The 6,019-nt window shown below is 44.6% G+C and overlaps 1 non-coding gene across 1 annotated transcript; it reads right to left on the reverse strand.

Moving 5' to 3' along the window:
• Positions 1-1,763: 1,763 nt before the first annotated feature.
• On the reverse strand, positions 1,764-1,887 carry LOC115899818. The gene has a single exon (XR_004059421.1). It is a non-coding gene; the product is annotated as a U6atac minor spliceosomal RNA (small nuclear RNA).
• Between the last annotated feature and the right edge of the window lie 4,132 nt (positions 1,888-6,019).

The following is a 6,019-nucleotide window of genomic DNA, read 5'->3' on the forward strand; positions in this document are numbered from 1 at the left end:
TGTTACAGAATAATATAAACACGTGGAAATTAATTACAGAAATGTATACTGATGCCAAGGAGATTGTGAATTGTTTATAGTCAAACGAGATATATTATAAAGCGTGGGAAGAAGTGAGTGTTTAACAAGGTTTGGAAGGAGAGGAAGAAACCAGAGTTGAGGGGTGGAAATCAGGAGGGGTCAGAGTTTTCCAGACAGAGGAAATGGCCTGTGCAAAGATGTGTGTGTAGGCACAACGCCATTGGAGAACGGGACCAGCAAATTAGCTTGACTAAAACAGAGGGGTCCCATCAAGAAATAACAAAAGATGAAGATTAAGAGTACCCCTATTGGTAAAAACATTTGGATAGCAAAGGGAGCTTGGGTTTTATTTGACAGACATTGGGGAATTCATAAAAGATTATGCAAATAAAAATTAGAGATGGAAACAAAGTTTGATGGCTCTTGTGGGAGCTCTGTGTGGAATGAACTGCAGCAGGAGAAATTGACAGAAGACTGCGGCAGTAATCTTGGCATGAGGTAACATGGCCATAGCTGATGGTGGTGACTGAGGATATTGGAGCAAAGTGGACCAAGCGTGAAAGGCTCATCAGGACTGACTGATGGATTTAGAGTAACAGAGAAGGAGAGGAAAGAGTGAAAAAATGACTGCAAGGCGACCAGCCTGTTGTGCTGTGCTGATAATGGTGCAATAAACACATTATTTATGACAGGAAGCCTTTTGGCTGAGGCCAAGAATAGGGAGATGGGGATGAGGAAGTGATGAGCTAAGTTTTTGAAATGCAAAGTTGAAGATGAAGCAAAGTTGTTCAACTGCAGGTCTGTAGGCAACTGGAAAAACAAGTCTGGAGAGAAGGTAAGAAGTCAGAGCTTGTGTTGTGTCATTCTGATTAGCCTCTGGCTTGCTTTCCCAACTCTGCACACTTGCTGCCTATTCACCCAACTCAAATGCACTTTTCTTGTACATTTACTATTGCAAAGATTTTACATTTATAGATTCAGATATTTCCTGGTGAACTTTCTCTATGGTAGCATAAAAAAGAAAGATAAAAATAAAAGACTTTTTAAAAACTCATTAGGACTTTTCACCCTGAAATGATTATTTAGAAGTTACTTAGGGGCCAGTTGCGGTGGTTCATGCCTGTAATCCTAATACTTTAGGAGGCTGAGGTGGGCAGATCCCTTGAGGTCAGTAGTTCAAGACCATCCTGGCCAATATGGTGAAACCCCCATCTCTACTAAAAATACAAAAAAATTAGCTGAGCATGGTAGCATAATCCCAGCAGCTCAGGAGTCTGAGGCAGGAAAATCACTTTGAACCTGGGAGGAGGAGGTTGCAGTGAGCCGAGATTGCGCCATTACACTCCAGCCTGGGCGACAGAGCGAGACTCCATCAGAAAAAAAAAAAAAAGTTACTTGGGGCTGGGCACAGTGGCTCACGCCTGTAATCCCAGCACTTTGAGAGGCCCAGGCAGTTGGATCACTTGAGCTCAGAGTTTGAGACTAGCCTGGGCAACATGGAGAAACCCTGTTTCCACAAAAAAAAAAAAAAAAAAAAAAAAAAAAAAAAGCCAGATGTGGTGGTGAGTGCCTTCCATCCCAGCTACTCAGGAGGCTGAGGTGGGAGGATCACTTGAGCCTGGGAGGTGGAAGTTGCAGTGATCCGAGGTCCACTTCAGCTTGGGCGACAGAGTGAGACCCTGTCTCAAAAAAAAAAAAAAAAAAAAAAGTAAAAAAGTTACTTTCTTTTTTTTAATTATTTTTTAAAGATGGTCAGATGCCACGAAGTATGTGGCAATGCCTTAACTGTATGTGTGTTGTCAGGCTTGAGGGCCTCTTTCATCCTTGTCAAGAGGTGTGCTAACTTTCTCTCCTTTCATACAACACTACTTGGGTTTTTAAAAATTAATATTCACTACTTTCACGTTTAAAATCTCAAGCTTTTACATTAAACATTTCCATTTTATTATGCTATTTAAAAATCAAACCATGTCTGAGCCACTTGGTTAATCATTTTAAACTGCATTTATTAATTTAAAAATTTGATTATTTTTTCAAATACATCAATTTTCTGATTAACACACTTTTCCAAATTCTTAAGTAATTCTCATTAAACAAATACATTAAACTAATACATACAGTAAGTTGTAATTTCTCTTAAAAGTTCCAAAATAGGTCCGGGCACGGTGGCTCATGCCTGTAATCCCAGCACTTTGGGAGGCCGAGGTGGGTGGATCACGAGGTCAGGAGATCGAGACCATCCTAGCTGACATGGTGAAACCTCGTCTTTACTAAAAATACAAAACATTAGACGGGTGTGGTGACGGGCGCCTGTAGTCCCAGCTACTTGGGAGGCTGAGGCAAGAGAATGATATGAACCTGGGAGGCAGAGCTTGCAGTGAGCCGAGATCGTGCCACTGCACTCCAGCCTGGGTGGCAGAGTGAGACTCCATCTCAAAAATAAATAAATAAAATAAAATAACAAAATAAAAAATAAAAAGTTCCAAAATAGTACATAAACTTTTAAAAGATTTTTAAATTATAATAAAAAATCTAAATCAGCAAGTTATATACTTTAAAGCAGCATTGCAAGGTTAATTTTAATTTTTTTTAAAAATGGGGTCTTGCTGTGTTTCCCAGGTTGGTCTCAAACTCCTGGGCTCAAGCAATCTCCCTGCCTCAGTCTCCCAAGTAGTAGGGACTACAGGTGTGTACCATGATGCCTGTGCAAGGTTAATTTTTGGACACTTTAGTAAAAAATTAAAAGTATGTCTAGGCAGGAGCAGACACTTCTCAAAAGAAGACACTAATGCAGCTAACAAACATATGAAAAAAAGCTCAACATCATTGATCATTAGAGAAATGCAAATTAGGCCAGGCATGGTGGCTCACACCTGTAATCCTAGCACTTCTGGAGGCCAAGGCGGGTGTATTACTTGAGGTCAGGAGTTTGAAACCAGCCTGGCTAACATGGTGAAACCCCACCTCTACTAAAAATACAAAAAATTAGCTGAGCGTGGTAGCATGCGCCTATAATCCCAGCTACCCAGGAATCTGAGGCAGGAGAATTGCTTGAACCCAGGAGGCAGAGGTTGCAGTGAGCCAAGATAATGCCATTGTACTCTAGCCTGGGCAACGGAGTGAGACTCTGTCTCAAAACAAAAAACAACATGAGGTTTGATTGCCTTCGTTATATCTCTATGTAATTCTAAATCTTCCCAGGATTAAGAGATGCATATGCACTAAGAAAACAATTATGTCATCCCAAGCAAATCTAGGAATACCTTCCCAAGGAATGATTTGGTTTACCTTCTTGGCTGGAGGTTTCTCTATGGTCAGATTTCCTTGGCCTCTGTGTCTCTGATTCTAGATTCTAGCTTCTTCTCTACTGGGCATGCCAAGGGAAGGGGGGTCAGCTTTCTCTATGCGAGTGGAATTGGCCAGACTCCAGTTCTGCACCTTCTTTCCCACCGCCTCCTTAGAGACTTCGCTCGGGATTCCAGTGTGCTCAGGAAGCTTCTGGAGGCCCTGACCTCCTGCCTGAGGACCTGTTCTAGGTCAAGTGTAGTTGATGACCCATTACAGCCTGAACCTCTTCCACCCTTCATCACCTGTAGTGGGGAGAAAAAGTATATGGTTAAGATTAAAATCTGCCAACAGAACTCCTCTTAGGAGAACGGAACTCCTCTTAGGAGAAAGAACTGTCTTTACCTGAAGAACTAGATTTAGCAAAGCGCTCTCACTGGCTATTTTGATTGTCCAAAGGCAGTCCTCAGGGGACGACAGGAATAAGTTAGGAGTAAAATAGCGGATGCAATAAATTATCAATTCCAGAGGACAAACTGAGAGGAAAAGGGAGGAAAATTAGAGTGAATGGGGAGGGAGAGAAGTCAAGCTCTGAGGATAAGGTAGGTGGGTGGACTCCATGGGAGGGGCACATGCCGATTCCCTGGTGACAGGCTTGGTGCCTGTGCATTATAGTTTGTTCTGTGGTGTACCCCTCCCTGTCATGACCATAGTGGTGTCTGATGAAAGTTAATCTGAGAGCGATGTGCTACGGTTTGGATCAGAGCTAGGAGATACTTGAGATTAGAACAGTTAGGCGACACAGTTGACCAGGAATGAAGACTTTAGTTATTGTGGCGTCAGCTGGAATAGAAGGGAATAGAAGTGACAGAAGAAAGACAGACTTAGGGATATCAGTAAGAGTAGTAAGAGTAGGAGCCACAGTAAAAGAAAATAGTGGGACCAATCACAGAAGGAATGAAGTTAAAACATTGGGGGCAGGTGGGCAGAAGGAATGATGGGGTAGAGAGCGTGGGGTAGCAACGCTGAACGCTGTGCGCTGGGGCCTTCAAGTGGATTCTGTGTCTGGAAGATAGGCCATGGCTGTGATACTTGGGACAGTGAATGGAATACATTTCCGAAGGACTGAATTTAGAGAGGAAAGCATGGAGTCTGCACAGCAGGATGGTTTGAGAGCTCTGCACACTGGAATTAGGGAGATGGGGAAGGGAGAAAAGAAACCCTGGGGAAAACTGAAAGAAATGATGTGAGGCCAGGTGCAGTGGCTCACACCTGTAATCCCAGCACTTTAGAAGGCTGAGATGGGAGGATCACTTGACGTCAGGAGTTCGAGACCCGCCTGATCAGCATGGCAAAAATAAAATAAAAATAGCTGGGTATGGTGGTGCGCACCTGTAATCCCAGCTACTTGGGAGGCTGAGGCAGGAGGATTGCTTGAGCCTAGGAAGTTGGGCTTCAGTGAGCCAAGATCACACCACTGCACTCCAGCCTGGTCAACAGAGTGACAGTCTGTCCCCCCCGCTCCCCCCAAGAAAGAAGAAGAAAGAAAGAAAGAAATGGTGTGAGAGAGAGGAGAATTTGAATATTGCTGAATCATAGAGAGCTAAGGAACAGAATAAATGAACTGATTCCAAACATATATAAAATATGCACTTCAGTTTAGTTCATTAGCTATTCTTTTTTTTTTTTTTTTTGAGGCGGAGTCTCGCTCTGTCGCCCGGACTGGAGTGCAGTGGCCGGATCTCAGCTCACTGCAAGCTCCGCCTCCCGGGTTTACGCCATTCTCCTGCCTCAGCCTCCCGAGTAGCTGGGACTACAGGCGCCGGCCACCTCGCCCGGCTAGTTTTTTTTTTTGTATTTTTAGTAGAGACGGGGTTTCACCATGTTAGCCAGGATGGTTAAAGACAGATTCTCACTCTGTCGTCCAGGCTGGAGTGTAGTGGTGCAATCTCGGTTCACTGCAACCTCCCTCTGCCTCCCGGGTTCAAGTGATTCCCCTGCCTCAGACTCCTGAGTAGCTGGGACAACAGGTGCATGCCACCACACCCAACTAATTTTTGTATTTTTAGTAGAGCCGGGGTTTCACCATGTTGCTCAGGCTGGTCTTGGACTCCTAAACTCAGGCAATCCACCCGCCTTGGCCTCCCAGAGTGCTAGGATCACAGGTGGGAGCGACCAGGTTTGGCCCATTAGCCATTCTTAAATACTTCCTGTGTGCTAGACCCAGAGAATATATAAAATGAGGCCCCTGACATTGTCCAGGGTAAAGCCACGTTCTAACATCAGGAGGAACCCATCCAGGAAGCAGGTCTGCCTGGCTATGGGTCAGGGTGTGCCTTGTGAGGAGGGCCCTGGACTCTGCCCTAGATCAGTGATTCTCGAATCCAAAAACACTCACCTCGAGGGTTTGTTCAAACAGATTGCTGGGTCCAACCACGAGAGTTTCTGATTCAGTAGGTCAGAGGTGGGGCGCTGAATTTCTGCCAAATCCCCTGCAGTGCTGATGCCACTGATGTAGAGACTGCACTTGAGATCCACTGAGGTTGAGATGGTGGGGTGGGGCTAGGTATGGATGCACAGAATAAACTGTGCTGGCCAGCGTGGTGGCCTGTAATCCCAGCACTTTGGGAGTCCCAGATGGGTGGATCACTTGAGGCCAGCAGTTCAGGACCAGCCTAGGCGATATGGCAAAATCCCGCTTCTACAAAAAATA

This window comes from Rhinopithecus roxellana, chromosome 9, assembly GCF_007565055.1.
Source record: "Rhinopithecus roxellana isolate Shanxi Qingling chromosome 9, ASM756505v1, whole genome shotgun sequence".
Lineage (NCBI taxonomy): Eukaryota > Metazoa > Chordata > Mammalia > Primates > Cercopithecidae > Rhinopithecus > Rhinopithecus roxellana.